At 49.8% G+C, this 15,099-nt stretch overlaps 1 protein-coding gene across 4 annotated transcripts in view; it reads left to right on the top strand.

Annotated features, from left to right (window-relative positions):
* The window catches only part of ZMAT4 (zinc finger matrin-type 4), a 96,358-nt gene that overhangs the window by 73,408 nt on the left and 7,851 nt on the right, over positions 1-15,099 (top strand). The gene's annotated exons all lie outside the window — the stretch shown is intronic.

Below are 15,099 nucleotides of genomic sequence, written 5' to 3'. Positions count from 1 at the left end.
ACGCCACGAGGTGGCTGGAGATGACTGTAAATTAGTTTTGTCTTTGCTTCTTGTTGACAGGAGGGGTTTGCATGCAGTCACATTGCCCAAATGCCCAAATCCTCTCTGCTGAAATGTGCAGGGGGGAGGTGAGACATTTCCCACCTGTTCAGCTATTTTGCAGCATGGTGGGATGTTTCCTATTTTGAACTGCAGCTGCAGCTTTAGGGATGAACTTGTAGAGTCAAACGTAAGGTAAGCGTCAGGGGAAGGCATTTTTAAGATGCAGATCTCTGTTTTATTACACAGAGAAGATTTTCTTTGACAGAATGATACTTCTTGGAGTGCACGATAGAAAACTGCAGCCATGGACAAGTAGTGCTCTCAGCTCTCCCTCTGATCATTAGCACTGTGTGATCATTAACCTTCACAGGGTAAACTGCCTGCTTGCAGAAAGGTATTTCGCTGTTGATCGTTAGCAGATCTTGCTCTGGATGAAGATCTGGAGATGGGTTCTATGGAGTTTTGCAAACATGATTGTGATCCTGAGAAGAGACGATGAGGAGAATGTCTGTTGCTGCTCCCAGTGGGGAGCAGGGAGGTCAGTCCAGGGGATGGCTGGGGACCCATCAGCAGCACCACATCATTGCTGGGATGGATACGAAGGGCACGTGGAGCACTTCAGCTGCCAAGAAATGAGATACACATTTATTTGGGAATCTCTGATACACAAAGAGCTTTAATAACTGCACTCATCCAAAGGCAGCATCAATAGAAACGGCACAGCCTGCTGGATGCCAGCGAGCGAGGAATGCTGTTATTAACATTTAGCAGAAGCTCCAAGTCACCTTGATAACATCCAGCTAACACACATTTTAATGGCTATTTAATTAGATTTACCATAGGGAAGATGCCACGCAAGAAGGTTGCATTCCAGACTCCTGTGCTCGAGATGGAGACTGGATTAAATAAAAATGCAGATAGAAGTCTGCAAGTGACATACAGGGTGAATTCATTTTCCCTGTTGGCTGCAGCTCCCGTTCTGGTTTGGATGGCTGTGCTGTTTTACCTCTGCTCCAGGCAGCTGCTTGCACAGCTGTGGCACAGCACTGCCTTCAGACTGCAGCAGAGCTATTCCTCAGTGGGTGATTTGCTTTCAGGTGCTCAGCACCTTGCAAAGCTCCCCCTGAATCACCTGCAGGGTGCTGTGAGCAGGGCTGGAACAGCAGGGAGGGAATCCATCTGCTTTCCAGCAGCAATTTGCTCATACTATGGCGAACTGGTTCCTGCATTAAAGAACAAATCGCTCATGTCCACCTTCCATCAGCTCTGATACCTTCATAGAGACTCCAAGGAGCGTTTTGTGAAACTGCCAGTTGTTCTTCATAGAAAATAAAACGTGGGAACATATTGCTGTAAAGGATATGACACTTCTCTCCGTGGATGTATTAAAAAGACTCCCTGTGTAAAGACGGATACAATTTGATCAAGTCAGCGGTTCCAGCTGTGTAATTGATATCCATTATTCTCTATTGACGGCTGTGCAGGTCTTCATTTTCTGTAGCATCAACAAATTCCCCTTCTGCCCACCACAGAGCTGGGTTTGGGAGCGAGCAGAGCTGATCAGCAGAAATCCCAGCAGAGCAAAAAGGCATTTTGCTCAACTGTTTCTCATAAGCGCCCGCCTTTATCCAAACCTGCACTATTTCTTAAATCACTGCATTTCCATAGGGCTCTCCTGCAGACCTTTGCTGCCTTTGCTGGGGAACAGAGAGAGGGTGACAGTTTCTATTCCTGGATGATACGATTTCTTCTCTCCTGCCCCTTCCTCCTGCAAATCATTTGCTTTTCCAGGTGCTTCGGTATAAACTTACATCACTTTATTTCTGTTTTTTGCTCCCTATCTGACTCTAAGAGGGAGAAAGATTACCTCATTCCCACTTGCTTCAGAAATAAATCCTTATTATGGATTTGTACCTGGGATAGAAAAACTGATTTCCACTCCCAGCCAGTTCTGAGCAGATATTTGAAGGTAATTGCTCAGTCCAGGGACATTTCACTTTCCTAATAACCATAAAAAGTGCTGTTATTAGCTGTGCATTTGAGGGCGGGGCTATTTAGGAGATATTTATGGAGAAGATATACTGCAGGAAGCTTGAATACAGGCCTGAGATTTATGGTTGTATATCAAGGTGGAGCAAAGGGGAAGAACCAAACATCCACTGCGTGCCCTTGGAGCCCGTGGCACCGAGGCTGCGGGGCACACGGAGGCATTCCCTGCGCCTTTGGTTTGTGTGGTGCCTTGCACTGTTCAGCTGCCAGCTCCGGAGGCAGCAAGCAGCCCTCGCCGAGCATCCAGCTGCTGCTAAAACTTTGATGAAATATTTTTCATTATGCACGATGAGTGACATCTCAGTTACACGGCTCGTCTCGTGGGCGCAGTGCGGCTGCTCGGCGCTCGGTGCTTTGGGGGAAGAGGTTCTCTCCTCACCGAGCCTCCATTCCACCCACCGAACCCAGCAGTGGAAGAAGACAAGAGGGTTTTTTCAGCGAGGCTGGAGAGCTGGGCAGTAAGAAACCGGATGAGGTTCAACAAAAGCAAGCGTAGGGTCTTACACCTAGGGAGGAATAATTGCATGCACCAATACAGGCTGGGGGATGAGCTGCTGGAGAGGAGCTCTGCAGAGAGGGACCTGGGCGTCCTGGTGGACGACAGGTTGGCCGTGAGCCAGCAGTGTGCCCTCGTGGCCAAAAAGGCCAATGGCATTCTGGGGTGCATTAAGAAGAGCGTGTCCAGCAGGTCGAGGGAGGTGATCCTCCCCCTCTACTCTGCCCTGGTAAGGCCTCATCTGGAGTACTGTGTGCAGTTCTGGGCTCCCCAGTACAAAAAAGACAGGGATCTCTTGGAAGGAGTCCAGCGGAGGGCCACAAAGATGGTGAAGGGCCTGGAGCATCTCCCCTATGAAGAAAGGCTGAGTGAACTGGGTCTGTTCAGCCTTGAGAAAAGATGATTGAGAGGGGACCTGATCCAGGTTTATAAATATCTGAGGTGTGGCGGCCATAGCGGTGAGGCCGGGCTCTTTTCAGTGGTACGTGGAGACAGGACGAGGGGAAACGGACATCAGCTGCAGCACAGGAAGTTTCGCACGAATGTGCGTAAGAACTTCTTCACGGTGAGGGTGACGGAGCACTGGAACAGGCTGCCCAGGGAGGTTGTGGAGTCTCCTTCTCTGGAGATATTCAAGTCTCGCCTGGACGCCTACCTGTGCGACCTGGTGTAGGGAACCTGCTTTGGCAGGGGGTTGGTCTCGATGATCTCTAGAGGTCCCTTCCAACCCCTACAATTCTATGATTCTGTGATTCTGTTTCCCTTTATTTCCCTTTATATACGTCATGACAAACCCATGACAAACCAGCTCCGCGGTGCTGGAGCTGCCTAAAAGCCTTCCTGTGTTGGCAGCTGCCAACGTGTGGGAGTTGGGCTGAGAGGTGCAGCATGTGCCTGCGTGGTAATTAACAGCTTCGTCTCACACAGATTGATTGCAGAGGCGCAATCTTTGCGCACAGAGCCTTGTTGAACATTTCCTGCCCCTCGGATGGGCCTGGAGCAGAAGGGTAATTAAAGAATTGCTGCTCACTGCAGGTTGGGCTGCAGGCAGAGCAAACGGCCCAGGGCTGAGCACTGCTGGGAGGGCGAGAAGAGGATGAGAGAGGAGAAAACATAACGGTGTTCCGAGTGCTGAGCTCTGGCTGCCCTCAGAGCAACCAAATGCTGAAAGAAATGCAAAGAAACGCTCCAAAATGGTATTTTTTGGCAGAGGTTGAGGTGGATGTGTCCTCGGACACTTAAGCGCCCACGTGATTGCCTCTAGACCTGAATCGTGATGATTTCCTGTTGCACAAAGCGTGGTTTCGTCATCTTCTAATAGCCCATGTGTAAAAAAGCAAGCAGTAGGAAGCTGTAAAGCTGAGTGTCTGAAAGGTAAACAGAACTCCAGCCATGCTTTTCATCCAAAGAAGCAGTTTTAGATGTAAAGAGATGGATTAAATTACATTTGAGTGACAGATTTAAATTGGGATTCCTTTCACAGCTCCACATCCCTGCTCTAAATAGGAGACTTGGGATTAGGGCCATTACATTACGCAGTTTATTGGAAAAATAAAATCTCAGGAACAGATGATGATGAAAAGAGATAGAAAAGCAAACTGAAAGAGTGTTAAAAAATGATTAAGCTAAGGTAGCAAATGAAATAGAATGGCACTAAAAGTAGATGGCACATAAGCAATCCTCTGAAAGTGGTGGTGCTGAGGAGGGCTGAGGGCTGTTGAAGTGCAGAGCTGTGCAGTCAGATGGATGAGCTCGGTGTCGCCAAGAGCCTGCAATGGTTTTTAGCTGAAGGTCATGCCCTGAAGTAAGGTACAATTAAAACAAGAGAGAAACAAACTGCTTTGGAGTATTGCAAGCATCCAAAGCTGCATAGCTTCTATAACTATACAGCACGAAGAAACACCTTGCAAAGGGGTGGGGGAAATGAAATGTGGCCATGAACGGAGCCGAGCCTGTTCTGTTCTGTTCAGGGCTGTGCTTGCTGCAGGTGGAAGGCAGTGATGTGTTCCTTTCAGCTCCCAAGAAGATGCTTCCAGCCCTGGGATGTGCAAAAGTGCTGTGATCAGCCCTGGCTCTGCTCTCTGCTCAGCAGTGCCAGCACTCCTGCACCAAACCAGGCAGGTGTGTTTCTGTCTGCTGGCTCTGAACAACTCTTTTTCACCTCTGTGAGCCTCTGCATCTGTATTGCCTGCCTCATTCTCTCCAGTAATTACATACAAGGCCATGGAAGGAGATCAAATTCCACCGTCTCCTTTGAGTCCTGAAAACTGTCTCTCGATGGCACCCTTGGGTCTCTTTAAAGGAAACAAATTAAAACGCTGCAGCCCAGATGATTGCAGGTAGAGCCGCACACAGGAGGACCCAGCAGTTTCCAAACAGCCCTTTTTATGGCCAGCGAGACATTGCCAGGAGATTGATTTTGCACCAGGGCTGGGGAAATTCCACAGCCCCAGCCACGATCCATCACCGCCTGCCCAGAGGAGATGAGGAATTCTTCATCCCATTCTCGAGCAGCCTCTGCGATTGCAGGAGGGGCTGCAGTGCAAACTGGTTTCCCTGCACATGAAAAGGTTCAGACTCAGGTGAAGGGAGCAGTGCTCAGCCCTCCCTTCTCCTCCTGTCACCATCCATTGGGTCAGGCTGCTCCCAGCACATCGCTCCCCGTGGTGTGGGTAGGGCTGTGATGGTTGGCACCTATCCTGAAGGGCTTTAACCCCTCTGTGCTTTGGGTATATGACACATGGAAACAACTTCTCTTACATAAGATCACTGCTCCGTGTCCTGTTGCCATTGGAAGCCTGAGGGATATTTTGCGTAGATGCTAAAACGCATTGTAAATTAAGGAAACAAAATAGAAACCAACCCAAAAACACCATATTGTGCTGAGATTGTTTCTCTTGCTATCAGAAAAGCTCAGAGCGAACCAGTTCACCCATGCTTCCCCTTCAAATAACTGAAGAAATCCTTCATTTCTGCTCTCTCGTTAATACCTCTGCAGCCCTGCATTGCTGTCTGCAGGACACAGTGCCCACCCCATTGCACAGAGCACTCAATTCAAAGTGTTTTGGGGACAGGAGGCTGTGGAAACCACTCAGCACCGTGGTACTTTCAATTATTTTTCTGCTTCTGAAACAGCTGCTATCAGATTTCCCCAAAGAGCTGCAGGAGAACCAGGGGAGATCAGATGTGACATTCTAGACTTCTAAAGGGGGAAAAAAAATAAGAATAAAATAAAGCACGAGAGAGACTCCTGGTTATACTTCATACATTTAAAGGGGGATAAAGTGACACAGAACCGTCTGCGGGTCAATTCTACATAAAACATCAAATAGAGGTGGGAGCTGCTGCTCACAGAGGGAACAGCGCTGGGGAGCAGCAGCCCGAGAGCAATTTCACAGCACAGCCACCCAGGGAGCCCCAAAGAAATAATGGGGCTGTCAGCACGCACTGTGTGTGCTCATGCCTGAGTGAGGAACCCGTGCAAAGCAGAAGGAAAAGCTCTCTTCTCTGAGTCACAGCCCTGCAGTGCAAGCTGTCCCCCCAGGCTCTGCCCTGCAGCAGAAGGAATGGCACAGCCATCAAATTGCTGCAACTTTAGGCAATATTTGAAAGCCCCGTGCTTGATGAATATTGAGTTCCTCTTGCTAGCAGCCATAAATCCTCATAATATTCCAGCCAGGAGCCCGATGGACACTTGTCGCAAGAGGCAACTCTTAAAAAATAACATAAAAATGGAAAATAATAAACATTTCCTACTAGTAAATCTGAGCCAGCCCTGCTCCTGAACCAGTCCCACCATGGATCCAGGGCTGGGGTTGGGTACAGCACTGCCCCAGGGCTCAGGGAGCACACAGCTCTGCAATTAACAGCCACCTCCTGCTGATGGCTTCTTAACTGGGAGCAGCTGAGGCAAATTATAAAATTAAAAGAAATAGCTTGAGAAGAGAAATAAAAGCAGTGTCTGTGAGCTGGAACTGCTTTGCTGTGAACTGAATGTGTCTCAGGCTGGTCATGGCTGAATGGAGCTATTCCATGCAGCATTGGATTAACTCATCAGTAGAGAGCCCAGAATCTGATTTAATTTGAAAGGCTACAAAATTATATTTCTCTGCTGATTTTCCAGGTGGTAGGATTAGATGTGGAGCTTTTAGTTTCCTGCTCCTTCCTTTCAACTTAATTTGACAGAAATGGCTTTTGGTACGAGACGATATTTGATGGGTACTGCATCAGGGATAATGAAAATGTCAGACAAATGGCGAGGAATAATTGGGGTAGTGTGCTTTCCTCTGTGTGGGAATGTGCTGGGTTTGGTAAATGAGGAAGAGTTTGTCCCCTCTGTAGGAGAAGGAGAAACAGCTCAGTTCCCAGAGCACCAGGGATTGCTTTGGTCCCTCTGCTTGGAGAGGGGGGGGGTTGGCCCCTGGTTTGCTTCTTGGGATGGATCAGCGAAGACCTCAGAAACCTTCAGCAGCAGGCATGCAGCCTGCTGCCTTCGTGCTGTGCTTTGTTCGTTGTAGGGAATCACCAAACGAGAAGCTCTTCCTTGTTCCAGCCAATTTCTTGGGTTTATTTACCATGAAATGTCACCTTCTCAAATGAAAGAGAGGGATTTATCACAATTAAGGGAGGCTTTGACACGTCCCTTTAAGTGAATCGAGCCCGCTTTTAATCACAAATCCATGCAGGATTGCGTTGATGCAGCACAATTCCCTTGCAACTCACGATGCCCATAAAACACTCGTGTTCCTGGAGAGCTGTTGCATAATCCTTACTGCTTCCAGCAGCTCTGGCTGTGAAGCTGCCAGTCCTTGGACTGTGCTGGCTAATGAAGCGTGTTTATGGTGTGGAAATGTGCATGCTGACGTAGTGCAGGATGCTGCTGGGTATGGGTGCAGCACAGCGTGGTGACCCAGGGCGATGCCTTGGCTGAGCTCCTCCACCCACCAGGCAATGGGGGCAGTGCTGGCTGTTCTCAGCTCTGCTGCAGGATGCAGGTGCTGAGCTGAACCCTGTCCGCAGCCTTAAGATCTCACCAAGTGCTGTGTGAGTTCAGATGCTTTCCAGTTTTTGTACTGTTTCGATAAATGCTGTTTCTGGAAGTGGAAAAAGTAAAGCTAGCACGAAAGCAAATAGACTTCTTTGCTCCTGGGTGGTTATAAACTCCCTGCTGGCATTAAAGGTAACAAACAGAAGCTGAGATGGTAGCCATGAAGCAGCTCCCTCTGCCTGGTATCTCACTTTTGATGCCCACAGAGCTGGTCTGCAAAACTCAGGGCTCAGTTCTTACTGAAGAAAGTCACCTCTCTGCTTAGTCTTTCTCAGAGCAAAGACTTCAGAGATCAGATGAACGATGCAGTGTGCTTTGTGCGTGTTTGGTTTCCCTTTGCTGAATGGCATTCTGCTTAAAGTCAGCCAAGAGCAGAAACGATCTTAGTCTGGGCTGTACCAAAATCCTTCTGGTGGGAGAATGTCTGTTCTCTGGCCAAGAAACGAGCCGTGGAGATTCAGTCAAAACTTTCTCAACAAAAATGAATTTGGTTTTGGTTAAAATCTGCTGTTTTGCACACGGAGGGGCAGCAGTTTGGCAGCACACATCTATGGCTGCTCTGCACCGAAGCAGCAGTTTGCAGTTTCTAAAGGTGCTGTTAGCTTTGTGCATTGCTCTCCCTTGCTGGCTGAAGGCTGTGCGATGCTCCACGTGGTTTCTTAGCAATTCCACTTTGGCAAAAGGTCATGGCATGAAACACTGCACAAAAATGTGTTGTTCTGGTTGTTGCCATAGCACAGCTGGGAAACCCTGAACGCACCTTGGAAGTGGGTGAGTCACTGCAATGAAACATTTGTCCCAAATCTCTTTCCTTGCAATCCTTGAGGTTTGTGTGAGCTGTGCAAGGCCGGGAGGAGCAGCATCCTGGGTGTGTGAGCTCGGAGCAGAGGAGCTGCCAGTGCTGGGGGCTGCTGTCTGCACGAGGGAGGCCTGGAAAAACTCTTCTCGCAGGGCTGGAAATCACTGTTTGTTTCTGCTCGAGTGCAACTTCTGCTATGGCAACACAAAGCCAAACAGTGAGCGTGGCCCTCAGCACGGTGGTGTATGGAGCCCCTCATTTGGAGGCTGGTGCCAGCTGGGAGCTCCATCAGAGCCAAAGCAAAGCCGAGGCCAGAAATGCAAATTTCCCACATCCCAATTTGAAGCTGATTTTATTACAGCTCGATCAGTGTTGCAACCACAGGAGGGCGGTAAAAGTGCTTTCCCAGCTCGCCAAGACTGCTGCGTTTGCTAGAAAACAAAACTGCTTCAAAGGAAAAAAAAAGGGGGGTGAGATCCTTAATACCTGCCCGGAGCACTTGGTGTGTGTGTATGGGCTGCTTTACACAGCACACGTTTCCAAAACTCATTGCCAAAAGCAGCTGATTGCTTTCTGGCCCCACACTCAAGTTTCTGCTGCTGCATTTGAGGCTGTTGCTGAAATTTCACAGCGCTGGCGGGAGATGCTGAGCGCAGTAATGCTGTCAGGAGGGCCCAGGAGAGGAGGGAATTAATTGATTTGTAAATGAACTGAAAACACTTGGCTTTCTTTGTGCCAATTGCAGCCCCTTTGCTTCGTGCTGCCAGGCGATGTGGAGCAGCACGGTCTGCGGCACACAGCAAGCTGTGAGGACTGGCAGCAAGGCTTGCAAACAGCACAGCATCTGCAGCTCAGGTTGAGCTACTGTTAAAATATTCAAACTCCCCTACAAGTGCTCTGAAAACTCATTGCAAAGGTTGGTTTTTTGTTTTTTTTTTTGTTTTTGTTTTTTTTTGGTTTGTCCCAAGGTGACTTCACCAGCAGAGCAGTTCTAACCACAAACCAGGAGAGGTTTCCAGCACTTCTCCCCTCTGCAGGCTGCGTGGCTTCCAGAAGCAGATGGAAATTAGCTTTCAAACCCAGATTTATTCCCCCAAATTAGTTTTTGAGTATCAAAGGAAGGTCAGAAGGTCACAAAGTGTGCAGCAGAGCAGAAACCGTACTAAGAAGGCTGGAGGAGCTGGGAAGCCAGAGTGATTTACAGGCTGTTCCTGGGACCTGGACACAGGACCTCAGCCTCAATGCACCATTCGTATGCAAACAGTATTTTCAGTTTTAAATCTCTTGTGGAGGGGGGAAGTTTTACATTACTGGCTGTTCTGTTGTGTGTTTACAGCAGCTGGAGAAGCAATTGAAACAGAAAACCTGGTCTTGTTTGAGTGGCTGCTGCTGGGTGCTCTGCAGTGCAGCAGTGCTGGTGCTGGGAGCTCAGGGCTCAGGGATGCCCTGGCAAGAGGGAGAACACAGATGTTGGGCTCAAAGGAGCTCATGCAAAATGTAAATGGTATGAAAATGGGCAATCTGCAGCACTCGGTGCTCAGCTGCTGTTTAAGCTGAGTTCTGGCTCAGGTAAATGGGATTTTGACTGGGTAAGGCCAAGCTGGTGCAGGCTCAGGGATGTTTCAGACAGTTGGGGATGACTCTGCTTTGCTGAATCAAAGCTCCATCACCCTGCAATGGGCTCCCATCACTCCCCGTCCTTCAGAACAACCCTTGCATGCCAACCTGGGAGCAGTCAGAGTGAACAACTCTGGGTTAGGACCCGAGAAACAAGTGCAGACATGGAATCCCCCCCCAAAAGTAGTGGGTGTTACTTTATTGGCTTTCCTCTGGCAGTCTGGGTTTCGGGTCCTTTATCTGCAGCTATGTGGGAAGAGCTCATGTTGCAAACGTGGTTCCCACAGGATGGCACTTGGAGCAATCGGTTTGAGGGCCTGTTTGAGCTGTTTCTGAAGAAGGGCTCAAACGTGCAGGTTGCACAAGGGCTGCTGAGAGCGGTGGTGCAAGAGAGAGCAAAACAAACAGAGCTGAGGGGAGAGCTTCCCCTGAGGCAAAGGGGAGCACTCTGAGTTGGGAGGATCCACGGGCACCTGGTTGAGCTCAATTACTGAGCGCTCACCTGGGAAGCTGTAACATACAAACAGTGGTTCTTGCAATTAAATACCAAATCACACCTGATTTATTTACTTATGGCAGACCTCGAGCCCTCCCATCAGCTGTGCACGGGTGTGTGACACCATCCTGTGGGTGCAGCAAAACAGAGGGGGTAATGCAGGAGGAAGGGGAAGGAGAAGGAGCATCCTGGCAGGAGCAGGGAGGGTTTATCTGCAATGCAGCGGTGTGCGTGCAGGCTCTGAACTCAAGAGAGGCTGTGCAGGTTTGCAGAGCTCTGAACGTGGCTCTGTTGCTTCCTGCCATTGCAATGAGGGATTTGAGGAGGCAACTGGGACAGCGCTGTGGTTTTGGACATGAGGAGTTTTCTTTGGAGAGAAGAAGTGGCTTAAGCAATCCTTCCTGCTGGGCCATGCCCCCATGTGATGAACATGCACGTTCTGATGCTGAGGCTCAAACCCCATTGCAGAAGTTTTGTGGTCTGTGCAGGAGATAAAGCGTCCGTGGGTTTGTTTGGAGGAGCTGCTCCCAGTATCCCAGTGCATTCCTATACATCTTGGCATCTCTGCTCATCCCCATACATCCCTGCAGTGCAGTGCAGCCATGAGCCAGAGCTGCACACTTCACACAGCAAACAGTTTCTCCAGGTGTAAATCATCAATGAGCTTTCAGATTGCTTTACAAGCAATCTCCAGACCTTGTTTTTACCAAGCTGCTTTATATAACGTTTTCTATTTGCCATATTAAAAAAAAAATAAGTGCCCTAAAAGACACTGGAATGCTACAGCAAACAGAATGTTCTCTGCACATTGTTGTCTCTAAGGAATGCCTATGGATGGTGGGGGGGAGGTGTAGGTCACATTTTTTTATATCTGATCCACAGATAATTAATTTCACAAGGTAGATAAAGCAAACACAAAGCATTAAAAAGCTATTTTATGTCCTGGCCAGTTAGCTGGGGGAAATATGCTTCTTGGCTTTGATAAATCTCTCCAACATCATAAAGCATTTCTGCATACTTTCTATTGCTGCTAGAACGGACAAGGCTTTGGGAAGAGCCTTATTCAAGGTTTTACCTCTGCACAAACTGCAGCTCGCTGCCCTTCAGCCCTCACTCAGGGCAGAATTCTGACATAGCTTTGAGTGCTGCCTCTGTCTGTGAACTCTGTCAGCCCTCTGCAGCCGTTCTGCTCCTGGGCTCCAAAACAGCATTCAGGGGAGGGTGGGTGGATGTGATTCAGAGCCTCCCCAAAGCTCTGACAGAGGTGTGGGGCTGGGTGGCTCAGCGGCAATTTGTGGAGTGACAATCAGTGTTGTGTGTGTGAGAAAGGGAGAGACCTGGGTGTGAACTTCTTTACCATTTGGGATGGCAGGAGAACTTTGAATAGAGGCCCAGCTGGAGAATATGCACTAGCACGTTACATTGGCAGTTTTTTTTCTTTCCTTTGGATTATGCAAGTCAGTTCAAGTTCATATATTCAGTGCTTGGTCCCTTGGTATAGACATCACAATGCCAGAGCAGAAAGCAAGCGGGCTGGGAAAGCACCGTGTGTTCTGTACAACATTTGTATGCCAGCTTGTCAACTTCCTTGAGGCATAAAAGCACCTTTGCTTTGAAAAGGCAATGTCTCAGAAAAACATCTATATTAAGATTCTGATCATAGTTTACCTTTTAATTTTTAGCAGAGATAGATGGCAACTGTGCCATCTCCTGTTGGCTACAGTCCTTTGGAGGCTTTTCTTCTCCTAAACAGCCTCCATCTATCACACCAAAATGGCACTGTAGTATCATTTTGCTGCTTGTGAAGCATTTGTGCTCTGAAATCCCCAGCCAGCCCTTTGCTGCGAGAAGTACACTGCCCTGCCCATAAGCTTCACCACGTTACATCCCCTCAGTTGCATTTAAAGGGCTTCCTAGTAGAGATGCAGCCATAGCTGAGATGTGCTCCGCCTGGTGCTGAGCTGGCTTTGGGTGCTGTGTGCTGGCACTGGCTGCCCAATGGGTGGTTTGTGCTCAGCTCTTCGCCCACGGGTGCCGATCCCTCTGGGTGCACCCAGGCTGCTGAATCACCCGTTTGCTTTTGTACGTGTGGGTCATGCAGACGTGGAGCTCAGCTCAGCAGTCAATGTTTAACTCACCCATTGCTCAATGGGAGGACGGCTGCCTGGGGCTGTGCTGGAGCAGCCTGTCCTGTCCCTGCACACAGCCGTGGCCCTGCTCCCATCGGACTCTGCTCCTGCAATGTGTGTTTGACAGAAGGTCACTGTCCCCACTGTTGGGACATCGGGGAACATCCCATTTCTTTCCAAAGACGATGAAGCTGTAGAGTTGGACTCTTGCCTTCTTCCAGCCTTGTTTTCCCATCAGCAGAACAGCTGCAGTTTTAGTGGGATGATGGCGTGGTGGGCATTGGAGTCAGATGGGGTCAGGGATTGTGACGCTGGAGCTGAACTCCCTTTGCTGTTCCTCACCAGTGTCCAACGAGCCACTTGTTCTTTCACCACCCTGATTGGGTGCTAAGGACTTCTGCTTGCCTTTCTCCCTGCTTCTCTGCCCATTGCTGACCATAGGGACCCTGCTGGTTGGCTCAGGCTGGGGGTGTCCCCTCGCCCCTTCTCCTGTGGCACAGCACTGTATAAGCCAGATAAAATTAGCTATTGGGACGCATGTTCCTCAGGATGCTGCGACAGAGGGACACCCAGTACAGCCAGTCTGACTCGCAGAGAAGAATTAATGGAAACACCCGGCTCCTGGGGGGAGGAAATACCTTGAACAGACTTCTTCCTCTTTTTGTTGCGTGGGGTGACAATGGGCTCTGTGTCTGGCAGGAGCATTCCTGAGCCGTCCCATGAAGTCAGCACACGTGTTTGGACAGACATTGAGTCTGCAGCAGCAGCTCTCAGGAAGGACCCGGCCCAATGTGGGTGCCCTGCCCTCGTGCACTGTGCTGGGATCACAGAGCAAAGCAAACTGCTTTGGTGTGTGCACAGCAGAGCAGTGCAGCCCCGCTCAGCAGCAGGAGGGAGAAGTGCCTGCAGTGTTTGGGCATTTCTGCTCCAACTCGTCATCGGCTGTTTTGTAACGATGAGTTGCAGTTTGTACTCAGCGTGCTGGAAGATGCGCTGCTGTTTTGGCAGCTTCATGAGCTGAATACGGTCTGAGGCCGAGGAAAACCACCTTTTCTAAGCTGCAAAATCAAATAAATGCAACTTTTTGGTAGGTAGGTTTTATTTATCAGGAAACCACTTGAGCCAGTAATGTAAATGCAGTGAGACAAGAGGGACTGGGTTTATTGATCACGCTGTGCAAGTGCCCGAGAGCAGGAATGTCTGGGCAATAGCAGGTGTGCAGCAGCAGCTGTTTTCATTGGCACTTCTTCCAGTCTGCCATGATCATCTACACAGACTGAAAGGAGCAGTCCTTGAGAGCAGTCCTGCACAGAAGGACCTGGGGATCCTGATGGATGAAAAGCTGAACGTGAGCCAGCAGTGTGTGATTACAGCTCGGAAAGCAAATGGGATCCTGGGCTCCATCAGCAGAGGGGTGGCAGCAGGGACAAGGAGGTGATCGTCCCCCTCTGCTCTGCTTTGTGAGGCCCCATCTGCAGCACTGCGTCCAGGGCTGGAGCTCCCAGTACAAGAAAGGCAGGGAGCTGTTGGAGAGGGTCCAGAGGAGCCACAGAGATGAGCAGGGGCTGCAGCACCTCCACTACAAAGACAGGCTGAGGGAGCTGGGCTTGTTCAGCCTGGAGAAGAGAAGCTGTGGGGTGACCTCAGTGCAGCCTTCAGTACCTAAAGGGAGCCTACAGACAGGAGGGGAGTCAACTCTTGGAAAGGGGAGATAACAGCAGGACAAGGGGAAATGGTTTTTAGTTGAGGGAGGGCAGATTGAGGTTGGATGTCAGGGGGAAGTTGTTTGCTATGAGAGCGGTGAGGTGCTGGAACAGCTGCCCAGAGAGGCTGTGATGCCCCGTCCATCCCTGGAGGTGTTCAAGGCCAGGTTGGATGGGGCCCTGGGCAGCCTGGGCTGCTGTGAGATGTGGAGGTTGGTGGCCCTGCGTGTGGCAGGGGGTTGGAGCTTCGTGATCCTTGAGGTCCCTTCCAACCCTGGCCGTTCTGTGATTCTGTGATCACAACTTCCTTTGGATGCCCCTTGACAGCAGGGGATGGGTAGCACAGCTCTGGGTGCCGGCAATGAGAGCGGCTGCAGCAGCAGCTGGGGATGCTATGCTGCCAATATAAGGCTGTCAGCACCGTGCAGACCTGTGAGGGTGGTGGACGCACACTGTACCCCATCACCTGAAGGCTTTGGCCTCACTGAGCTTCTCTGTGAAATGTTTGTTGTATGAGAAATGGCTCTGATGGGAAAAACTCCTGGAACGGGAGGAAAAGCTGCATCACAGAACCCGGGGGCGGCTGTGAGCTCACAGCTGGACTCTGCCCGGATTCGCCTTTTTTGGTAGCAGCCATTCTGAGACACTTTGTTTTGCTGCAGTGGTTTTTGTGAGGATGCACCGTGGGTCAGTGGGCAGCACTCCGGGATTGAGCAAAGCA

This window comes from Meleagris gallopavo, chromosome 24, assembly GCF_905368555.1.
Source record: "Meleagris gallopavo chromosome 24, MGAL_WU_HG_1.1, whole genome shotgun sequence".
Taxonomy (NCBI): Eukaryota; Metazoa; Chordata; class Aves; order Galliformes; family Phasianidae; genus Meleagris; species Meleagris gallopavo.
This window is presented reverse-complemented; position numbering and strand designations above follow the sequence as displayed.